Here is a 24708-nt window from a genome sequence, read left to right as displayed (position 1 = left end):
GGAGTGGTACATACTATAATGGGGCAGGGTCGAGGGGTACATACTATTATGGGGCAGGGTGGAGGGGTACATACTATTATGGTGCAGGGTGGAGGGGTACATACTATTATGGCGCAGGGTGGAGTGGTACATACTATAATGGGGCAGGGTAGAGCGGTACATACTATTATGGGGCATTGTGGAGGGGTACATACTATTATGGAGCAGGGTGGAGCGGTACATACTATTATGGAGCGGGGTGGAGCGGTGCATACTATTATGGGGCAGGGTGGAGTGGTACATACTATTATGGTGCAGGGTGGAGCGGTACATACTATTATGGGGCAGGGTGGAGCGGTACATATTATTATGGTGCAGGGTGGAGCGGTACATACTATTATGGGGCAGGGTGGAGCGGTACATACTATTATGGGGCAGGGTGGAGCGGTACATACTATTATGGGGCAGGGTGGAGCGGTACATACTATTATGGGGCAGGGTGGAGCGGTACATACTATTATGGGGCAGGGGGGAGCGGTACATACTATTATGGGGCAGGGGGGAGCGGTACATACTATTATGGAGCGGGGTGGAGCGGTGCATACTATTATGGGGCAGGGTGGAGTGGTACATACTATTATGGTGCAGGGTGGAGGGATACATACTATTATGAGGCAGGGTGGAGCAGTACATACTATTATGGGGCAGGGTGGAGGGGTACATACTATTATGGGGCATGTTGGAGCGGTACATACTATTATGGAGCGGGGTGGAGCGGTGCCTACTATTATGGGGCAGGGTGGAGCGGTACATACTATTATGGGGCAGGGTGGAGCGGTATATACTATTATGGGGCAGGGTGGAGCGGTACATACTATAATGGGGCAGGGTAGAGCGGTACATACTATTATGGGGCAGGGTGGAGGGGTACATACTATTATGGGGCAGGGTGGAGTGGTACATACTATTATGGTGCAGGGTGGAGCGGTACATACTATTATGGGGCAGGGTGGAGCGGTACATACTATTATGGGGCAGGGTGGAGCGGTACATATTATTATGGTGCACGGTGGAGCGGTACATACTATTATGGGGCAGGGTGGAGCGGTACATACTATTATGGGGCAGGGTGGAGCGTTACATACTATTATGGGGCAGGGTGGAGTGGTACATACTATTATGGGGCAGGGTGGAGCGGTACATACTATTATGGGGCAGGGTGGAGCGGTACATACTATTATGGGGCAGGGGGGAGCGGTACATACTATTATGGAGCGGGGTGGAGCGGTGCATACTATTATGGGGCAGGGTGGAGTGGTACATACTATTATGGTGCAGGGTGGAGGGGTACATACTATTATGAGGCAGGGTGGAGCGGTACATACTATTATGGGGCAGGGTGGAGCGGTACATACTATTATGGGGCATGTTGGAGCGGTACATACTATTATGGAGCGGGGTGGAGCAGTGCATACTATTATGGGGCAGGGTGGAGCGGTACATACTATTATGGGGCAGGGTGGAGCGGTACATACTATTATGGGGCAGGGTGGAGCGGTACATACTATTATGGGGCAGGGTGGAGCGGAACATACTATTATGGGGCAGGGTGGAGCGGTACATACTATTAAAGGGCAGGGTGGAGCAGTAGATACTATTATGGCGCAGGGTGGAGCGGTACATACTATTATGGGGCAGGGTAGAAGGGTACATACTATTATGGAGCAGGGTGGAGGGGTACATACTATTATGGGGCAGGGTGGAGCGGAACATACTATTATGGCGCAGGGTAGAGTGGTACATACTATTATGGCGCAGGGTGGAGTGGTACATACTATTATGGGGCAGGGTGGAGTGGTACATACTATTATGGGGCAGGGTGGAGCGGTACATAGGATTATGGCGCAGGATGTAGTGGTACATACTATTGTGGGGCAGGGTGGAGTGGTACATAGTATTATGGCGCAGGGTGGAGTGGTACATACTATTATGGGGCAGGGGGGAGTGGTACATACTATTATGGCGCAGGGTGGAGTGGTACATACTATTATGGGGCTGGGTGGAGGGGTACATACTATTATGGGGCAGGGTGGAGTGGTACATACTGTTATGGGGCAAGGGGGAGCGGTACATATTATTATGGGGCAGGGGGGAGCGGTACATAGTATTATAGGACAGAGGGGAGTGGTACATACTATTATGGGGCAGGGTGGAGCGGTACATACTATTATGGGGCAGGGTGGAGTGGTACATACTATTATGGGACAGAGGGGAGTGGTACATACTATTATGGGGCGGGGTGGAGCGGTACATACTATTATGGGGCAGGGTGGAGCGGTATATACTATAATGGGGCAGGGTAGAGCGGTACATACTATTATGGGGCAGGGTGGAGGGGTACATACTATTATGGTGCAGGGTGGAGCGGTACATACTATTATGGAGCGGGGTGGAGCGGTGCATACTATTATGGGGCAGGGTGGAGTGGTACATACTATTATGGTGCAGGGTGGAGGGGTACATACTATTATGAGGCAGGGTGGAGCGGTACATACTATTATGGGGCAGGGTGGAGCGGTACATACTATTATGGGGCATGTTGGAGCGGTACATACTATTATGGAGCGGGGTGGAGCAGTGCATACTATTATGGGGCAGGGTGGAGCGGTACATACTATTATGGGGCAGGGTGGAGCGGTACATACTATTATGTGGCAGGGTGGAGCGGTACATACTATTATGGGGCAGGGTGGAGCGGAACATACTATTATGGGGCAGGGTGAAGCGGTACATACTATTAAAGGGCAGGGTGGAGCAGTAGATACTATTATGGCGCAGGGTGGAGCGGTACATACTATTATGGGGCAGGGTAGAAGGGTACATACTATTATGGAGCAGGGTGGAGGGGTACATACTATTATGGTGCAGGTTGCAGCGGTACATACTATTATGGGGCAGGGTGGAGCGGTACATACTATTATGGGGCAGGGTGGAGCGGAACATACTATTATGGCGCAGGGTAGAGTGGTACATACTATTATGGCGCAGGGTGGAGTGGTACATACTATTATGGGGCAGGGTGGAGAGGTACATACTATTATGGGGCAGGGTGGAGTGGTACATAGTATTATGGTGCAGGGTGAACCGGTAAATACTATTATGGAGCAAGGGGGAGCGGTACATACTATTATGGGGCGGGGGGGAGCGGTACATACTATTATGGGGCAGGGGGGAGTGGTACATACTATTATGGGGCAAGGGGGAGCGGTACATATTATTATGGGGCAGGGGGGAGCGGTACATAGTATTATGGGACAGAGGGGAGTGGTACATACTATTATGGGGCAGGGTGGAGCGGTACATACTATTATGGGGCAGGGTGGAATGGTACATACTATTATGGGACAGAGGGGAGTGGTGCATACTATTATGGGGCGGGGTGGAGCGGTACATACTATTATTGGGCAGGGTGGAGTGGTACATACTATTATTGGGCAGGGTGGAGTGGTACATACTATTATGGGGCAGGGTGGAGGGTTTACATACTATTATGGGGCAGGGTGGAGTGGTACATACTATTATGGGGCAGGGTGGAGCGGTACATAGGATTATGGCGCAGGATGTAGTGGTACATACTATTGTGGGGCAGGGTGGAGTGGTACATAGTATTATGGCGCAGGGTGGAGTGGTACATACTATTATGGGGCAGGCGGGAGTGGTACATACTATTATGGCGCAGGGTGGAGTGGTACATACTATTATGGGGCAGGGTGGAGTGGTACATACTGTTATGGGGCAAGGGGGAGCGGTACATATTATTATGGGGCAGGGGGGAGCGGTACATAGTATTATGGGACAGAGGGGAGCGGTACATACTATTATGGGGCAGGGTGGAGCGGTACATACTATTATGGGGCAGGGTGGAGTGGTACATACTATTATGGGACAGAGGGGAGTGGTACATACTATTATGGGGCGGGGTGGAGCGGTACATACTATTATGGGGCAGGGTGGAGTGGTACATACTATTATGGGACAGAGGGGAGTGGTACATACTATTATGGGGCGGGGTGGAGCGGTACATACTATTATGGGGCAGGGTGGAGTGGTACATACTATTATGGGGCAGGGTGGAGAGTTTACATACTATTATGGGGCAGGGTGGAGTGGTACATACTATTATGGGGCAGGGTGGAGCGGTACATAGGATTATGGCGCAGGATGTAGTGGTACATACTATTATGGGGCAGGGTGGAGTGGTACATAGTATTATGGCGCAGGGTGGAGTGGTACATACTATTATGGGGCAGGGTGGAGTGGTACATACTATTATGGCGCAGCGTGGAGTGGTACATACTATTATGGGGCGGGGTGGAGGGGTACATACTATTATGGGGCTGGGTGGAGTGGTATATACTATTATGGGGCAGGGTGGAGTGGTACATACTATTATGATAAGGGGTGCAGTGGTACATACTATTATGGGGCAGGGTGGAGTGGTACATACTATTATGGCGCAGGGTGGAGTGGTACATACTATAATGGCGCAGGGTGGAGTCGCACATAGTGTTATGGCGCAGGGTGAAATGGTACATACTTTTATGGCGCAGGGTGGAATGGTACATAGTATTATGGGACAGGGTGAAGCGGTACATACTATTATGGGGCAGGGTGGAGCGGTACATACTATTATGGGGCAGGGTGGAGCGGTACATACTATTATGGAGCAGAGTGGAGCGGTACATACTATTATGGGGCAGGGTGGAGTGGAACATACTATTATAGGGCAGGGTCGAGCGGTACATAGTATTATGGTGCAGGGTGGAGCGGTACATACTATTATTGGGCAGGGTGGAGTGGTACACACTATTATGATGCAGCGTGGAGCGGTACATACTATTATGGGGCAGGGTGGAGCAGTACATACTATTATGGGGCAGGGTGGAGGGGTACATACTATTATGGAGCAGGGTGGAGGGGTACATACTATTATGGTGCAGGTTGCAGCGGTACATACTATTATGGGGCAGGGTGGAGCGGTACATACTATTATGTGGCAGGGTGGAGCGGTACATACTATTATGGGGCAGGGTGGAGCGGTACATACTATTATGGGGCAGGGTGGAGCGGTACATACTATTATGGGGCAGGGGGGAGCGGTACATACTATTATGGAGCGGGGTGGAGCGGTGCATACTATTATGGGGCAGGGTGGAGTGGTACATACTATTATGGTGCAGGGTGGAGGGGTACATACTATTATGAGGCAGGGTGGAGCGGTACATACTATTATGGGGCAGGGTGGAGCGATACATACTATTATGGGGCATGTTGGAGCGGTACATACTATTATGGAGTGGGGTGGAGCAGTGCATACTATTATGGGGCAGGGTGGAGCGGTACATACTATTATGGGGCAGGGTGGAGCGGTACATACTATTATGGGGCAGGGTGGAGCGGTACATACTATTATGGGGCAGGGTGGAGCGGAACATACTATTATGGGGCAGGGTGGAGCAGTACATACTATTAAAGGGCAGGGTGGTGCAGTAGATACTATTATGGCGCAGGGTGGAGCCGTACATACTATTATGGGGCAGGGTAGAAGGGTACATACTATTATGGAGCAGGGTGGAGGGGTACATACTATTATGGTGCAGGTTGCAGCAGTACATACTATTATGGGGCAGGGTGGAGCGGTACATACTATTATGCGGCAGGGTGGAGCGGAACATACTATAATGGCGCAGGGTGGAGTGGTACATACTATTATGGCGCAGGGTGGAGTGGTACATACTATTATGGGGCAGGGGGGAGGGGTGCATAATATTATGGGACAGGTTGGAGCGGAACATACTATTATGGGGCAGGGTGGAGTGGTACATAGTATTATAGTGCAGGGTGAACCGGTGCATACTATTATGGAGCAGGAGGGAGCGGTACATACTATTATGGGGCAGGGGGAAGTGGTACATACTATTATGGCGCAGGGTGGAGTGGTACATACTATTATGGGGCGGGGTGGAGGGGTACATACTATTATGGGACAGAGGGGAGTGGTACATACTATTATGGCGCAGGGTGGAGCGGTACATACTATTATGGAGCGGGGTGGAGCGGTGCATACTATTATGGGGCAGGGTGGAGTGGTACATACTATTATGGGGCAGGGTGGAGTGGTGCATACTGTTATGGTGCAGGGTGGTGCGGTACATAGTATTATGGGGCAGGGTGGAGCAGTACATACTATTATGATAAGGGGTGGAGTGGTACATACTATTATGGGGCAGGGTGGAGTGGTATATACTATTATGGGGCAGGGTGGAGTGGTACATACTATTATGGCGCAGGGTGGAGTGGTACATACTATAATGGCGCAGGGTGGAGTCGCACATAGTGTTATGGCGCAGGGTGGAATGGTACATACTATTATGGCGCAGGGCGGAATGGTACATAATATTATGGGGCAGGGTGAAGCGGTACATACTATTATGGGGCAGGGTGGAGCGGTACATACTATTATGGGGCAGGGTGGAGCGGTACATACTATTATGGAGCAGAGTGGAGCGGTACATACTATTATGGGGCAGGGTGGAGTGGAACATACTATTATAGGGCTGGGTCGAGCTGTACATCGTATTATGGTGCAGGGTGGAGCGGTACATACTATTATTGGGCAGGGTGGAGTGGTACACACTATTATGATGCAGCGTGGAGCGGTACATACTATTATGGGGCAGGGTGGAACGGTACATACTATTATGGGGCAGGGTGGAGGGGTACATACTATTATGGAGCAGGGTGGAGGGGTACATACTATTATGGTGCAGGTTGCAGCGGTACATACTATTATGGGGCAGGGTGGAGCGGTACATACTATTATGGTGCAGGGTGGAGCGGTACATACTATTATGGGGCAGGGTGGAGCGGTGCATACTATTATGGTGCAGGGTGGAGCGGTGCATACTATTATAGTGCAGGGTGGAGCGGTACATACTATAATGTTGCAGGGTGGAGTGGTACATACTATTATGTGGCAGGGTGGAGCGGTACATACTATTATGGGGCAGGGTGGAGCGGTACATACTATTATGGGGCAGGGTGGAGCGGTACATACTATTATGGGGCAGGGGGGAGCGGTACATGCTATTATGGAGCGGGGTGGAGCGGTGCATACTATGATGGGGCAGGGTGGAGTGGTACATACTATTATGGTGCAGGGTGGAGGGGTACATATTATTATGAGGCAGGGTGGAGCGGTTCATACTATTATGGGGCAGGGTGGAGCGATACATACTATTATGGGGCATGTTGGAGCGGTACATACTATTATGGAGCGGGGTGGAGTGGTACATACTATTATGGGACAGAGGGGAGTGGTACATACTATTATGGGGCGGGGTGGAGCGGTACATACTATTATGGGGCAGGGTGGAGTAGTACATACTATTATGGGACAGAGGGGAGTGGTACATACTATTATGGGGCGGGGTGGAGCGGTACATACTATTATGGGGCAGGGTGGAGTGGTACATACTATTATGGGGCAGGGTGGAGAGTTTACATACTATTATGGGGCAGGGTGGAGTGGTACATACTATAATGGGGCAGGGTGGAGCGGTACATAGGATTATGGCGCAGGATGTAGTGGTACATACTATTATGGGGCAGGGTGGAGCTGTACATACTATTATGGGGCAGGGTAGAGCTGTACATACTATTATGGGGCAGGGTGGAGTGGTACATACTATTATGGGGCAGGGTGGAGTGGTACATACTATTATGGGGCAGGGTGGAGTGGTACATACTATTATGGCGCAGCGTGGAGTGGTACATACTATTATGGGGCGGGGTGGAGGGGTACATACTATTATGGGGCTGGGTGGAGTGGTATATACTATTATGGGGCAGGGTGGAGTGGTACATACTATTATGATAAGGGGTGGAGTGGTACATACTATTATGGGGCAGGGTGGAGTGGTACATACTATTATGGCGCAGGGTGGAGTGGTACATACTATAATGGCGCAGGGTGGAGTCGCACATAGTGTTATGGCGCAGGGTGAAATGGTACATACTATTATGGCGCAGGGTGGAATGGTACTTAGTATTATGGGACAGGGTGAAGCGGTACATACTATTATGGGGCAGGGTGGAGCGGTACATACTATTATGGGGTAGGGTGGAGCGGTACATACTATTATGGAGCAGAGTGGAGCGGTACATACTATTATGGGGCAGGGTGGAGTGGAACATACTATTATAGGGCAGGGTCGAGCGGTACATAGTATTATGGTGCAGGGTGGAGCGGTACATACTATTATTGGGCAGGGTGGAGTGGTACACACTATTATGATGCAGCGTGGAGCGGTACATACTATTATGGGGCAGGGTGGAGCAGTACATACTATTAGGGGGAGGGTGGAGGGGTACATACTATTATGGAGCAGGGTGGAGGGGTACATACTATTATGGTGCAGGTTGCAGCGGTACATACTATTATGGGGCAGGGTGGAGCGGTACATACTATTATGTGGCAGGGTGGAGCGGTACATACTATTATGGGGCAGGGTGGAGCGGTACATACTATTATGGGGCAGGGGGGAGCGGTACATACTATTATGGGGCAGGGGGGAGCGGTACATACTATTATGGAGCGGGGTGGAGCGGTGCATACTATTATGGGGCAGGGTGGAGTGGTACATACTATTATGGTGCAGGGTGGAGCGGTACATACTATTATGAGGCAGGGTGGAGCGGTACATACTATTATGGGGCAGGGTGGAGCGATACATACTATTATGGGGCATGTTGGAGCGGTACATACTATTATGGAGCGGGGTGGAGCAGTGCATACTATTATGGGGCAGGGTGGAGCGGTACATACTATTATGGGGCAGGGTGGAGCGGTACATAATATTATGGGGCAGGGTGGAGCGGTACATACTATTATGGGGCAGGGTGGAGCGGAACATACTATTATGGGGCAGGGTGGAGCGGTACATACTATTAAAGGGCTGGGTGGAGCAGTAGATACTATTATGGCGCAGGGTGGAGCCGTACATACTATTATGGGGCAGGGTAGAAGGGTACATACTATTATGGAGCAGGGTGGAGGGGTACATACTATTATGGTGCAGGTTGCAGCAGTACATACTATTATGGGGCAGGGTGGAGCGGTACATACTATTATGCGGCAGGGTGGAGCGGAACATACTATAATGGCGCAGGGTGGAGTGGTACATACTATTATGGCGCAGGGTGGAGTGGTACATACTATTATGGGGCAGGGGGGAGGGGTACATAATATTATGGGACAGGTTGGAGCGGAACATACTATTATGGGGCAGGGTGGAGTGGTACATAGTATTATAGTGCAGGGTGAACCGGTGCATACTATTATGGAGCAGGAGGGAGCGGTACATACTATTATGGGGCAGGGGGGAGTGGTACATACTATTATGGCGCAGGGTGGAGTGGTACATACTATTATGGGGCGGGGTGGAGGGGTACATACTATTATGGGGCTGGGTGGAGTGGTACATACTATTATGGGGCAGGGTGGAGTGGTACATACTGTTATGGGGCAAGGGGAGCGGTACATATTATTATGGGGCAGGGGGGAGCGGTACATAGTATTATGGGACAGAGGGGAGTGGTACATACTATTATGGGGCAGGGTGGAGCGGTACATACTATTATGGAGCAGGGTGGAGCGGTGCATACTATTATGGGGCAGGGTGGAGTGGTACATACTATTATGGGGCAGGGTGGAGTGGTGCATACTGTTATGGTGCAGGGTGGTGCGGTACATAGTATTATGGGGCAGGGTGGAGCAGTACATACTATTATGATAAGGGGTGGAGTGGTACATACTATTATGGGGCAGGGAGGAGTGGTATATACTATTATGGGGCAGGGTGGAGTGGTACATACTATTATGGCGCAGGGTGGAGTGGTACATACTATAATGGCGCAGGGTGGAGTCGCACATAGTGTTATGGCGCAGGGTGGAATGGTACATACTATTATGGCGCAGGGCGGAATGGTACATAATATTATGGGGCAGGGTGAAGCGGTACATACTATTATGGGGCAGGGTGGAGCGGTACATACTATTATGGGGCAGGGTGGAGCGGTACATACTATTATGGAGCAGAGTGGAGCGGTACATACTATGATGGGGCAGGGTGGAGTGGAACATACTATTATAGGGCAGGGTCGAGCTGTACATCGTATTATGGTGCAGGGTGGAGCCGTACATACTATTATTGGGCAGGGTGGAGTGGTACACACTATTATGATGCAGCGTGGAGCGGTGCATACTATTATGGGGCAGGGTGGAACGGTACATACTATTATGGGGCAGGGTGGAGGGGTACATACTATTATGGCGCAGGGTGGAGGGGTACATACTATTATGGTGCAGGTTGCAGCGGTACATACTATTATGGGGCAGGGTGGAGCGGTACATACTATTATGGGGCAGGGTGGAGTGGTACATACTATTATGGTGCAGGGTGGAGCGGTACATACTATTATGAGGCAGGGTGGAGCGGTACATACTATTATGGGGCAGGGTGGAGCGATACATACTATTATGGGGCATGTTGGAGCGGTACATACTATTATGGAGCGGGGTGGAGCAGTGCATACTATTATGGGGCAGGGTGGAGCGGTACATACTATTATGGGGCAGGGTGGAGCGGTACATAATATTATGGGGCAGGGTGGAGCGGTACATACTATTATGGGGCAGGGTGGAGCGGAACATACTATTATGGGGCAGGGTGGAGCGGTACATACTATTAAAGGGCTGGGTGGAGCAGTAGATACTATTATGGCGCAGGGTGGAGCCGTACATACTATTATGGGGCAGGGTAGAAGGGTACATACTATTATGGAGCAGGGTGGAGGGGTACATACTATTATGGTGCAGGTTGCAGCAGTACATACTATTATGGGGCAGGGTGGAGCGGTACATACTATTATGCGGCAGGGTGGAGCGGAACATACTATAATGGCGCAGGGTGGAGTGGTACATACTATTATGGCGCAGGGTGGAGTGGTACATACTATTATGGGGCAGGGGGGAGGGGTACATAATATTATGGGACAGGTTGGAGCGGAACATACTATTATGGGGCAGGGTGGAGTGGTACATAGTATTATAGTGCAGGGTGAACCGGTGCATACTATTATGGAGCAGGAGGGAGCGGTACATACTATTATGGGGCAGGGGGGAGTGGTACATACTATTATGGCGCAGGGTGGAGTGGTACATACTATTATGGGGCGGGGTGGAGGGGTACATACTATTATGGGGCTGGGTGGAGTGGTACATACTATTATGGGGCAGGGTGGAGTGGTACATACTGTTATGGGGCAAGGGGAGCGGTACATATTATTATGGGGCAGGGGGGAGCGGTACATAGTATTATGGGACAGAGGGGAGTGGTACATACTATTATGGGGCAGGGTGGAGCGGTACATACTATTATGGAGCAGGGTGGAGCGGTGCATACTATTATGGGGCAGGGTGGAGTGGTACATACTATTATGGGGCAGGGTGGAGTGGTGCATACTGTTATGGTGCAGGGTGGTGCGGTACATAGTATTATGGGGCAGGGTGGAGCAGTACATACTATTATGATAAGGGGTGGAGTGGTACATACTATTATGGGGCAGGGAGGAGTGGTATATACTATTATGGGGCAGGGTGGAGTGGTACATACTATTATGGCGCAGGGTGGAGTGGTACATACTATAATGGCGCAGGGTGGAGTCGCACATAGTGTTATGGCGCAGGGTGGAATGGTACATACTATTATGGCGCAGGGCGGAATGGTACATAATATTATGGGGCAGGGTGAAGCGGTACATACTATTATGGGGCAGGGTGGAGCGGTACATACTATTATGGGGCAGGGTGGAGCGGTACATACTATTATGGAGCAGAGTGGAGCGGTACATACTATGATGGGGCAGGGTGGAGTGGAACATACTATTATAGGGCAGGGTCGAGCTGTACATCGTATTATGGTGCAGGGTGGAGCCGTACATACTATTATTGGGCAGGGTGGAGTGGTACACACTATTATGATGCAGCGTGGAGCGGTGCATACTATTATGGGGCAGGGTGGAACGGTACATACTATTATGGGGCAGGGTGGAGGGGTACATACTATTATGGCGCAGGGTGGAGGGGTACATACTATTATGGTGCAGGTTGCAGCGGTACATACTATTATGGGGCAGGGTGGAGCGGTACATACTATTATGGTGCAGGGTGGAGCGGTACATACTATTATGGTGCAGGGTGGAGCGGTGCATACTATTATAGTGCAGGGTGGAGCGGTACATACTATAATGTTGCAGGGTGGAGTGGTACATACTATTATGATGCAGCGTGGAGCGGTACATACTATTATGGGGCAGGGTGGAACGGTACATACTATTATGGGGCAGGGTGGAGGGGTACATACTATTATGGCGCAGGGTGGAGGGGTACATACTATTATGGTGCAGGTTGCAGCGGTACATACTATTATGGGGCAGGGTGGAGCGGTACATACTATTATGGTGCAGGGTGGAGCGGTACATACTATTATGGGGCAGGGTGGATTGGTACATACTATTATGGTGCAGGGTGGAGCGGTGCATACTATTATAGTGCAGGGTGGAGCGGTACATACTATAATGTTGCAGGGTGGAGTGGTACATACTATTATGTGGCAGGGTGGAGCGGTACATACTATTATGGGGCAGGGTGGAGCGGTACATACTATTATGGGGCAGGGTGGAGCGGTACATACTATTATGGGGCAGGGGGGAGCGGTACATGCTATTATGGAGCGGGGTGGAGCGGTGCATACTATGATGGGGCAGGGTGGAGTGGTACATACTATTATGGAGCGGGGTGGAGCAGTGCATACTATTATGGGGCAGGGTGGAGCGGTACATACTATTATGGGGCAGGGTGGAGCGGTACATACTATTATGGGGCAGGGTGGAGCGGTACATACTATTATGGGACAGGGTGGAGCAGAACATACTATTATGGGGCAGGGTGGAGCGGTACATACTATTAAAGGGCAGGGTGGAGCAGTAGATACTATTATGGCGCAGGGTGGAGCCGTACATACTATTATGGGGCAGGGTAGAAGGGTACATACTGTTATGGTGCAGGATGGAGGGGTACATACTATTATGGGGCAGGGTGGAGCGGTACATACTATTATGCGGCAGGGTGGAGCGGAACATACTATAATGGCGCAGGGTGGAGTGGTACATACTATTATGGAGCAGAGTGGAGCGGTACATACTATTATGGGGCAGGGTGGAGTGGAACATACTATTATAGGGCAGGGTCGAGCGGTACATAGTATTATGGTGCAGGGTGGAGCGGTACATACTATTATTGGGCAGGGTGGAGTGGTACACACTATTATGATGCAGCGTGGAGCGGTACATACTATTATGGGGCAGGGTGGAGCAGTACATACTATTAGGGGGAGGGTGGAGGGGTACATACTATTATGGAGCAGAGTGGAGGGGTACATACTATTATGGTGCAGGTTGCAGCGGTACATACTATTATGGGGCAGGGTGGAGCGGTACATACTATTATGTGGCAGGGTGGAGCGGTACATACTATTATGGGGCAGGGTGGAGCGGTACATACTATTATGTGGCAGGGTGGAGCGGTACATACTATTATGGGGCAGGGTGGAGCGGTACATACTATTTTGGGGCAGGGGGGAGCGGTACATACTATTATGGGGCAGGGGGGAGCGGTACATACTATTATGGAGCGGGGTGGAGCGGTGCATACTATTATGGGGCAGGGTGGAGTGGTACATACTATTATGGTGCAGGGTGGAGGGGTACATACTATTATGAGGCAGGGTGGAGCGGTACATACTATTATGGGGCAGGGTGGAGCGATACATACTATTATGGGGCATGTTGGAGCGGTACATACTATTATGGAGCGGGGTGGAGCAGTGCATACTATTATGGGGCAGGGTGGAGCGGTACATACTATTATGGGGCAGGGTGGAGCGGTACATAATATTATGGGGCAGGGTGGAGCGGTACATACTATTATGGGGCAGGGTGGAGCGGAACATACTATTATGGGGCAGGGTGGAGCGGTACATACTATTAAAGGGCAGGGTGGAGCAGTAGATACTATTATGGCGCAGGGTGGAGCCGTACATACTATTATGGGGCAGGGTAGAAGGGTACATACTATTATGGAGCAGGGTGGAGGGGTACATACTATTATGGTGCAGGTTGCAGCAGTACATACTATTATGGGGCAGGGTGGAGCAGTACATACTATTATGCGGCAGGGTGGAGCGGAACATACTATAATGGCGCAGGGTGGAGTGGTACATACTATTATGGCGCAGGGCGGAATGGTACATAATATTATGGGGCAGGGTGGAGTGGTACATACTATTATGGGGCAGGGTGGAGCGGTACATACTATTATGGAGCAGAGTGGAGCGGTACATACTATGATGGGGCAGGGTGGAGTGGAACATACTATTATAGGGCAGGGTCGAGCTGTACATCGTATTATGGTGCAGGGTGGAGCCGTACATACTATTATTGGGCAGGGTGGAGTGGTACACACTATTATGATGCAGCGTGGAGCGGTACATACTATTATGGGGCAGGGTGGAACGGTACATACTATTATGGGGCAGGGTGGAGGGGTACATACTATTATGGCGCAGGGTGGAGGGGTACATACTATTATGGGGCAGGGTGGAACGGTACATACTATTATGGGGCAGGGTGGAGTGGTACATACTATTATGATGCAGCGTGGAGCGGTGCATACTATTATGGGGCAGGGTGGAACGGTACATACTATTATGGGGCAGGGTGGAGGGGTACATACTATTATGGCGCAGGGTGGAGGGGTACATACTATTATGGTGCAGGTTGCAGCGGTACATACTATTATGGGGCAGGGTGGAGCGGTACATACTATTATGGTGCAGGGTGGAGCGGTACATACTATTATGGGGCAGGGTGGATTGGTACATACTATTATGGTGCAGGGTGGAGCGGTGCATACTATTATAGTGCAGGGTGGAGCGGTACATACTATAATGTTGCAGGGTGGAGTGGTACATACTATTATGTGGCAGGGTGGAGCGGTACATACTATTATGGGGCAGGGTGGAGCGGTACATACTATTATGGGGCAGGGTGGAGCGGTACATACTATTATGGGGCAGGGGGGAGCGGTACATGCTATTATGGAGCGGGGTGGAGCGGTGCATACTATGATGGGGCAGGGTGGAGTGGTACATACTATTATGGAGCGGGGTGGAGCAGTGCATACTATTATGGGGCAGGGTGGAGCGGTACATACTATTATGGGGCAGGGTGGAGCGGTACATACTATTATGGGGCAGGGTGGAGCGGTACATACTATTATGGGACAGGGTGGAGCAGAACATACTATTATGGGGCAGGGTGGAGCGGTACATACTATTAAAGGGCAGGGTGGAGCAGTAGATACTATTATGGCGCAGGGTGGAGCCGTACATACTATTATGGGGCAGGGTAGAAGGGTACATACTGTTATGGTGCAGGATGGAGGGGTACATACTATTATGGGGCAGGGTGGAGCGGTACATACTATTATGCGGCAGGGTGGAGCGGAACATACTATAATGGCGCAGGGTGGAGTGGTACATACTATTATGGCGCAGGGTGGAGTGGTACATACTATTATGGGGCAGGATGGAGGGGTACATACTATTATGGGGCAGGGTGGAGCGGTACATACTATTATGGGGCAGGGTGGAGCGGTACATACTATTATGGGGCAGGGTGGAGCGGTACATACTATTATGGGGCAGGGTGGAGCGGTACATACTATTATGGGGCAGGGTGGAGCGGTACATACTATTATGGCGCAGGGTGGAGCGGTACATACTATTATGGGGCAGGGTGGAGCGGTACATACTATTGTGGGGCAGGGTGGAGCGGTATATACTATTATGTGGCAGGGTGGAGCAGTACATACTATTATGGGGCAGGGTGGAGTGGTACATACTATTATGGCGCAGGGTGGAGCGGTACATACTATAATGGCGCAGGGTGGAGCGGTACATACTATTATCGGGCAGGGTGGAGCGGAACATAGTATTATGGCGCAGGGTGGAGTGGTACATACTATTATGGGGCAGGGGGGAGGGGTACATACTATTATGGGGCAGGGTGGAGTCGTACATACTATTATAGGGCAGGGTGGAGTGGAACATACTATTATGGGGCAGGGTGGACTGGTACATACTATTATGGGGCAGGTTGGAGCAGTATATACTATTATGGTGCAGGGTGGAGCGGTACATAGGAATATGGCGCAGGGTGGAATGGTACATACTATTATGGGGCAGGGTGGAGGGGTACATACTATTATGGGACAGGGTGGAGCGGTACATACTATTATGGGGCAGGGTGGAGCGGTACATACTATTATGGTGCAGGGTGGAGCGGTACATACTATTATGGTGCAGGGTGGAGCGGTACATACTATTATGGGGCAGGGTGGAGCGGTACATACTATTATGGTGCAGGGTGGAGTGGTACATACTATTATGGGGCAGGGCGGAGCGGTACATACTATTATGGGGCAGGGTGGAAGGGTACATACAATTATAGGGCAGGGTGAAGTGGAACATACTATTATGGGGCAGGGTGGAGCGGTACATACTATTATGGGGCAGGGTGGAGCGGTACATACTATTATGGGGCAGGGTGGAGCGGTACATACTATTATGGGGCAGGGTGGAGCGGTACCTACTATTATGGGGCAGGGTGGAGTGGTACATACTATTATGGGGCAGGGTGGACTGGTACATACTATTATGGGGCAGGTTGGAGCAGTATATACTATTATGGTGCAGGGTGGAGCGGTACATAGGAATATGGCGCAGGGTGGAATGGTACATACTATTATGGGGCAGGGTGGAGGGGTACATACTATTATGGGACTGGGTGGAGCGGTACATACTTTTATGGTGCAGGGTGGAGCGGTACATACTATTATGGTGCAGGGTGGAGCGGTACATACTATTATGGTGCAGGGTGGAGCGGTACATACTATTATGGGGCAGGGTGGAGCGGTACATACTATTATGGTGCAGGGTGGAGTGGTACATACTATTATGGGGCAGGGCGGAGCGGTACATACTATTATGGGGCAGGGTGGAAGGGTACATACAATTATAGGGCAGGGTGAAGTGGAACATACTATTATGGGGCAGGGTGGAGCGGTACATACTATTATGGGGCAGGGTGGAGCGGTACATACTATTATGGGGCAGGGTGGAGCGGTACATACTATTATGGGGCAGGGTGGAGCGGTACCTACTATTATGGGGCAGGGTGGAGCGGTACATACTATTATGGGGCAGGGTGGAGCGGTACATACTATTATGGGGCAGGGTGGAGCGGTACATACTATTATGGGGCAGGGTGGAGCGGTACATACTATTATGGGGCAGGGTGGAGGGGTACATACTATTATGGGGCAGGGTGGAGGGGTACATACTATTATGGGGCAGGGTTGACTGGTACATACTATTATGGCGGAGGGTGGAGCGGTACATACTATTATGGTGCAGGGTGGAGCGGTACATACTATTATGGGGCAGGGTGGAGCGGTACATACTATTATGGGGCAGGGTGGAGCCTTAGATACTATTATGGTGCAGGGTGAAGCGGTACATACTATTATGGGGCAGGGTGGAGTGGTACATACTATTATGGGGCATGGTCGACCGGTACATACTATTATGGTGCAGGGTGGAGCGGTACATACTATTATGGGGCAGGGTGGAGCAGTACATACTATTATGGGGCATGGTCGACCGGTACATACTATTATGGTGCAGGGTGGAGCGGTTCATACTATTATGGGGCAGGGTGGAGCAGTACATACTATTATGGTGCAGGGTAGAGCGGTACATACTATTATGGGGCAGGGTGGAGTGGTACATATTATCGGGCAGGGTGGAGCGGTACATACTATTATGGGGCAGCGTGGAGGAGTACATACTATTATGGTGTAGAGGGGAGTTGTACATACTATTATGGGGCAGGGTGGAGTGGTACATAGTATTATGGAGCAGGGTCGAGTGGTACATAGTATTATGGCGCAGGGTGGAGCGGTGCATACTATTATGATGAAGGATGTCTAACATCTCAAAGTTTTACTCTTATGTTGAGTTCTTGTTGGTTTTTTATATTTCCGTCGCTCGCACATTGGCTCATCTTCTTTTCCTTCAGGTCCCTTCAATATATGAACATCTTTTGATCTCTTCTGTGCAACAGAATTTTCCGAACTGACTATTCAAAGATGAAGGAAGACATGAACAAGATGGCCAAAAGTTTAGTAAATCTCTTCCGAGAGATAATCTTCCAGCTTACTGGAGAGGTGAGAGATTCTGATGATGTCACATTACTTCATTGTTACTCATGTAATAACTGATGATGTCACTGGAGAGATTCTGATGACGTCACATTTCCTCATTCTTATCTATGGTAATAACAGATGATGTCACTGAAGAGGTGATGGACTCTGGAAATGTCTGTAGTGATATTTATTACTGTGTCCCTAAATACAGGATTACACAGTAGTGAAGAGGACCTCTAGTGATGGCTGTCAGACCCCTGTGTATGATGGATGGGGGAGAACCCTGAGCCCAATCATGGGGCCCCCACCTCACCACCTGATACATGAGGACATCAATGTACAGAAGATTCTAGAACTCGCCAACAAAATGATTGAGCTGCTGACTGGACAGGTGACGCTGCAGGGAATGCTGGGACATTATACAGTAACAGCACTGGAGGCTTCTGGGTGATGACTGTATATTGTGTTCTCAGGTTCCTATAAGGTGTCAGGATGTCGCTATCTATTTCTCCATGGAGGAGTGGGAGTATCTAGAAGGACACAAGGATCTGTACAAGGAGGCCATGATGGAGACCCACCAGCCGCTCCCATCACCAGGTAATAGACAGGACTAAATACACAGGGACTTTATTATCTGTATGTAAAGAATGACTTCAGTGTCTGTCTGTGTTTCCTCCAGTTCCATCCAGTAAGAGAAGCCCACCAGAGAGATGTCCCCGTCCTCTTCTTCCACAGGACCATCAGGTAGATGGAGATGTCCCTCTGATCTGTAGAAGCCTGTGAAGCTCTTGTCTTCAGTCTTATTAGATGTCACATGACTTCTCCAACCGTCTGCTGACTTTTACAATATTTGTCTCACAGCTTTTGTATCAGGATAAAGGCCTGTCCACTATTAATACTAAAGATACAAATGTGATGGTCAAACAGGAGTTTGAAGAGGAGATTCCTACAGGTAACCGCCCAGGTGAGGAGTAACCACTAAATACAGCAGAGAGGAGTCACAGATTCTCCTCAGTCAGTGGCTGCAGATGTGTTATTCAGTGGTTTGTGGGATTATTGGGGATGACAGAACCTGCAGTTTTTTTTACATTGTTCAATCTTCCTATTCAGTTTCCTACATTATAGGATCAAGAATAACGGAAGACAAGAACAAGATGGTGGAAAGAATATTAAATCTCACCCTAGAGATAATCTTCCAGCTTTTTGGAGAGGTAAGAGATTCTGATGATGTCACATTACTTTTTTTTATTTATGGAAATAACAGATGATGTCACTGGAGAGGGGAGAGATTCTGATGATGTCACATTACATCATTCTTATCTATGGTAATAACTGATGATGTCACTGGAGAGGGGAGAGATTCTGATGATGTCACATTACATCATTCTTATCTATGGTAATTACAGATGATGTCACTGGAGAGGTGATGGACTCTGGAAATGTCTGCAGTAATATTTATTATTGTCTCCCCATTTACAGGATTACACATTAGTGAAGAAGACCTCTAGTGATAGCTGTCGGGCCCCTGTGTGTGATGGATGGGAGAGACCCCTGAGCCCAATCACGGGGCCCCCACCTCACTCCCTTATACATGAAGACATCAATGTACAGAAGATTCTAGAACTCACCAACAAGATGATTGAGCTGCTGACTGGAGAGGTGACGCTGCAGGGAATGCTGGAACATTATACAGTAAAAGCACTGGAGGCTTCTGGGTGATGACTGTATATTGTGTTGTCAGGTTCCTATAAGGTGTCAGGATGTCGCTGTCTATTTCTCCATGGAGGAGTGGGAGTATTTAGAAGAACACAAGGATCTGTACAAGGAGGCCATGATGGAGACCCGCCAGCCGTTCCCATCACCAGGTAATAGACAGGACTAAATACACGGGGACTTTATTATCTGTATGTAAAGAATGACTTCAGTGTCCGTCTGTGTTTCCTCCAGTTCCATCCAGTAAGAGAAGCCCACCAGAGAGATGTCCCCGTCCTCTTCTTTCACAAGACCATCAGGTAGGTGGAGACGTCCCTCTGATCTGTAGAAGGCTGTGAAGCTGTTGTCTTCAGTTTTATTAGATGTCTTCTACTTGTGTGATGAGGCCGGTGGAGATGGCAGGATTACCGCTGACCAGAGACATTACATGTTGTCTGGATCTTCTCCCAGTTTTCTGGTGGTGGACACTGCTGGTGGGAATAAGGAGCCAACAGGTTGGATTTATATCTATCTGCTCCTTTATTTCCCCTGAGACAAACAGCGGATGTGTCTGGTAGACGCTGATCTCCTCCACTGAGACAATGTGCTTTTCTTGTCATGTAAAACCTTCCACACGACTTCTCCAACCATCTGCTGACTTCTACAATATTTGTCTCACAGCTTTTGTATCAGGATGAAGATCTGACCGATATTAATACTACAGATACAAATGTGAGGGGCGATCAGCGGGGTAAAAAGGAGATTCCTACAGGTAACAGCCCAGGTGAGTAGTAACCACTAAATACAGCAGAGAGGAGTCACAGATTCTCCTCAGTCAGCGGCTGCAGATGTTATTCTGTGGTCTGTGGGATTATTGTGGATGACAGATCCTGCAGTCCGGGCCCCGTACTCCCAGCTGGTTCATCTTGTAAGCCTGTTAGTGAAAGTAGATATATAAGACTGCGGGCCCCCAGTCACTAGGGCATTGTAGGTAGGTAAGTATTGTTGATCAGCACACAGGAACTCAGCATACTCTTTGCATGATCGAATCATGCTCCTTTATTATTCCATCAGTTACAAAGAAGTGCTGCAACGTTTTGACATATTATAGGTCTTTGTCCTGCATGCTGTGTGCTGATCTACAATACCTATATGCTAGCAGTTGGAGGGTCTTCAAGTCCAGACCTACTGATCTGATCATGTACCACCTGTGTCTCCTTTCCTTATGGACTGTGTGATTGTGCTGCTGTCTACACCTCACTTTCCTTATTAGACCTATAAAATTTGACCATTTTGGCTGACCATCATTTAAAAAATTATATACAAATGGTATTTCATGATGGCCGATAGAGACTGTCTGCCAAACGTCATCTGTCAGGTTGGAGTCTTTCATCTTTTGTTAGGACAATCTACATGTGTGGCATGATCAGACACATGCAGCTTATCATCTGTCACTTTGCACAAGACCTCTCGCTGATCTGCCAGTTTAATAGGACATGCTAACGTTGGTCTGTTCATATGAATGATTGGACATACAATTAATTGGATCCATTCTGGCCAATCCTTATCTCATGTATGACCAGTGTAACAACTAGTCACACTTACAGTTATAACACCACTAAAGAAGCACTAGAATAGTAGCACGCAGGGCTATAGATGTAGGCAGCACATGACAGGGTTAACGGGAAGGGTAGGGGGTTAATAGAAGGTAAGGCTGCTGGGTAAGAAAAAGGGGGGGAAACTGAAAGAAAGTGCGGGAATAACAGTGGGAGGAGTCACTTACAGGCAGCAACGGACCGTGAAGGAGCTGAGGGAAGAAGACGCAGGACAGAGAGAAAGTCCCGCCCACCCGCCCTTATTTATAGTAATTGGGGTTCACGGGTTTAGTTAGCGTAGGGGGTGGGGGGAGGTAGTGAGTATATTGTCATAGCAGCGGTTAAAAGGGGGGTGTCCTTGGAGTCAGCAGAAATGTGGAGTGGAGTAAAGGTGGGGGGCTGATAGCCACCCCCCCCCCCCTCCTTGGTCATAGAGTGTGTGGTGGAGTCTGTTGCCTCTTGGCTCTGTCAGGCCGGAGTCCCTGCAGAGAAGTTGGGTCTAGCCTTGGAACGGCTAGCAGGTCTCTAAGTTGGGAGGTTGGCGACTAGGGGCAACCGGGTGTTTTGCCTCTCAAGTCGGCTGTCTTGCGGCGAGAGGCATTGGCGGGATAGAATTTTGGTCTCCCGAATCGGATAGATGGAGTGCGGTAGGAGGCAGTACAAAAATTCCTTCCCTGTTGGTGAGGCGACAGAGGTGGTTGAGGCTCCTTCTCCCCCCCCCCCCCCCGTTTCTATCATGGGATTGGTGGGTTGATGGGTTGCTTATTTCTATGATGTCTTTACAAATTGTTAAAAAAATGTTAATAAATGGCTGATGTGGCCAATTTATCCAAAGCTAGAAGTTGTAGCGTGTTTAATGGGTTGAGGAAAGGGTGGTTGAGTCAGGTCACAGGGCCAGATCCGTTATACCCGCGTCATGCATCTCACACTAGCGGGTTACTGCACTAATGAGTTACATCTCAGTGTGGCTATGATATTTGAGTACTGCGGCCACCAGTCACACTCAGGCTAGTTAGTTTAAGGAATCACCATCTTCTGGGTGCCTGCAGCTTGGACAACATTTTTGGGCTGAGAGATTCCCTTTAATATCTGACCTGCTGCACCAGCTTATTGTATATAGGTGCCACAGAAATCACTATACTGAATAGTCAACAGGGCTTGGAAAGAGAGATTATACCACGAGGGAAAGTAGAGCAAGAAATCACTTAGGCAAAACCCTCTAAATCCAGAATATAATTTATGAGGACAATTAAAATTTGCAAACTCCTTATACAAACCACCTCTCAGAATAATCAAGAACCCGATAAGGGAAGGACCTCCCCTACCCTCTTATTTCCCAACTCTTCCCAGAGCTACCGGTTGTAGGCCTCCACCAATCTGATGCTGATGATCTATCCTGAGGATAGGTCATCAGTAAAATAGACCCCTGGAAATCCCCTCTAAGCTGGTCATACACATTCACTAACTGAGCAAAACGCTCAACCTCCTGTACACATGGACACTCAGCCTCACATCATTGGGGCAATTTACTAAGCCAGGTTTTTGTGATGCTGGGCTTAGTATAATTTTGCACGGTGCATTGAATGCATGAGGGACCAAACTCCTCTTCATGTGTTCAGCGTATCTCGGCACCTCCAGGCACCTCTTCAGAAACTTATGCCTGGCGTAAATTACTATTATAATTTACACAAGGTTTTGGCATAAGTTCTACATAAATTTGCTGGCCGGTTTGGCCGTGCCCTCTCACTAGAAGCCCCACCCACTGTTTGAAAAAGTAGCAGGGGCGTCTCCAAAAGGTCTAAAGTCTCAAATTTATGTGCAAATTCCTGCTTGTTCTATTATAACTGTCTAAACAGGGTTTCCCAAAGTGTGCTTGAGTGATTACCAGGGGCTCCAATGGAGGTTCTGCTCTTCTCACACCTGTATCGGTTTCCAGGCAGCCTGTAAATGAAAGTCCCGGACCTGTAGTCGGCATAGCAATGCGAATCACATAAGCTAGCTCCAATCATGTTTCCCTTGTTGCTATGCCGGCCGCAAGACTTGGACTTACATTTACAGGCTGTCCGGACACCGCTACAGGGGTGAGGAGAGCAGGGTCCAATGGTGGATTATAATAGGGGCAATTGGGGCGACCGTCCCGGGCCTAAGACTCCAAGGGGGCCCACAGCCGTCCAATCGCCCCTATTGTAATCTGCATTGAGGCTGCAATAGGGTGTGCCAGAATGGGAATGGTAGTAGCGGTGGCTCTGCTCTTCCCCACAACGGCAGCGGCCGACACAACATTAGGTGTAAGACTTTAAACAACCACTACTCATGATACAGTAGGGAATGATGGTAACAAATCAGTTTGTGACGCCAGCCCTTGCATCGGCCCCAGGCAAAAATAAATGAAATGGAGAGAAATAAAAGTTGGGGGAAGATCCTTTCCTGTGGATACTGGTATATCAGTCTGGTACTTGTAGAGCAGGTGTTACTGTGGCAACAAGGGACTCCTGGGATGCAGGAATGAAAGGTAAGCTAAAACAACAGTTTATTTTCCCTGAGAGCCGTCCTCCATATAGTCACTCATTTCATGAGGTAAATCCTCACAGGCAATACATTTCCTCTATATATGAGTACAGGAACCACATCTGCATTCTAATCGTGTTTCTTGCTGTCTTTTGTTGGTACTCGCACTTCTGCCTTCTTGCCGCGCCACATGTCCTTTCCTCCTGCTCTACCCTTTACATCTTCTCCCTTCAATGTCTTCTCCTCACACTGACAACTGACGCTTATGCACACTTGGAATTACTCTGACTGGAATTCCTCCACCAATCACAGACCTGTTGCTGGGTGGTGAAATGTCCAATCAAAATAATGCTCCCGACAGCTAATCGGAGCGAGAGGCTGCAGATTGTCTGGCAGAATAAATCACCAGTAATTAATATACAACATTTCCTTTAAAGGCACATACACATTTAAACAACAGTAAATACATTTACTTTCTGTAGTGCC

General features: G+C 49.3%; 1 pseudogene; it reads left to right on the top strand.

Moving 5' to 3' along the window:
* The window catches only part of LOC136629224 (zinc finger protein 585A-like), a 161154-nt pseudogene that overhangs the window by 21616 nt on the left and 114830 nt on the right, over positions 1-24708 (top strand).

Source organism: Eleutherodactylus coqui, chromosome 5 (genome assembly GCF_035609145.1).
Source record: "Eleutherodactylus coqui strain aEleCoq1 chromosome 5, aEleCoq1.hap1, whole genome shotgun sequence".
Taxonomy (NCBI): domain Eukaryota; kingdom Metazoa; phylum Chordata; class Amphibia; order Anura; family Eleutherodactylidae; genus Eleutherodactylus; species Eleutherodactylus coqui.
The sequence above is the reverse complement of the archived record's forward strand: the minus strand, read 5'-3'. Positions and strand labels throughout refer to the sequence as shown.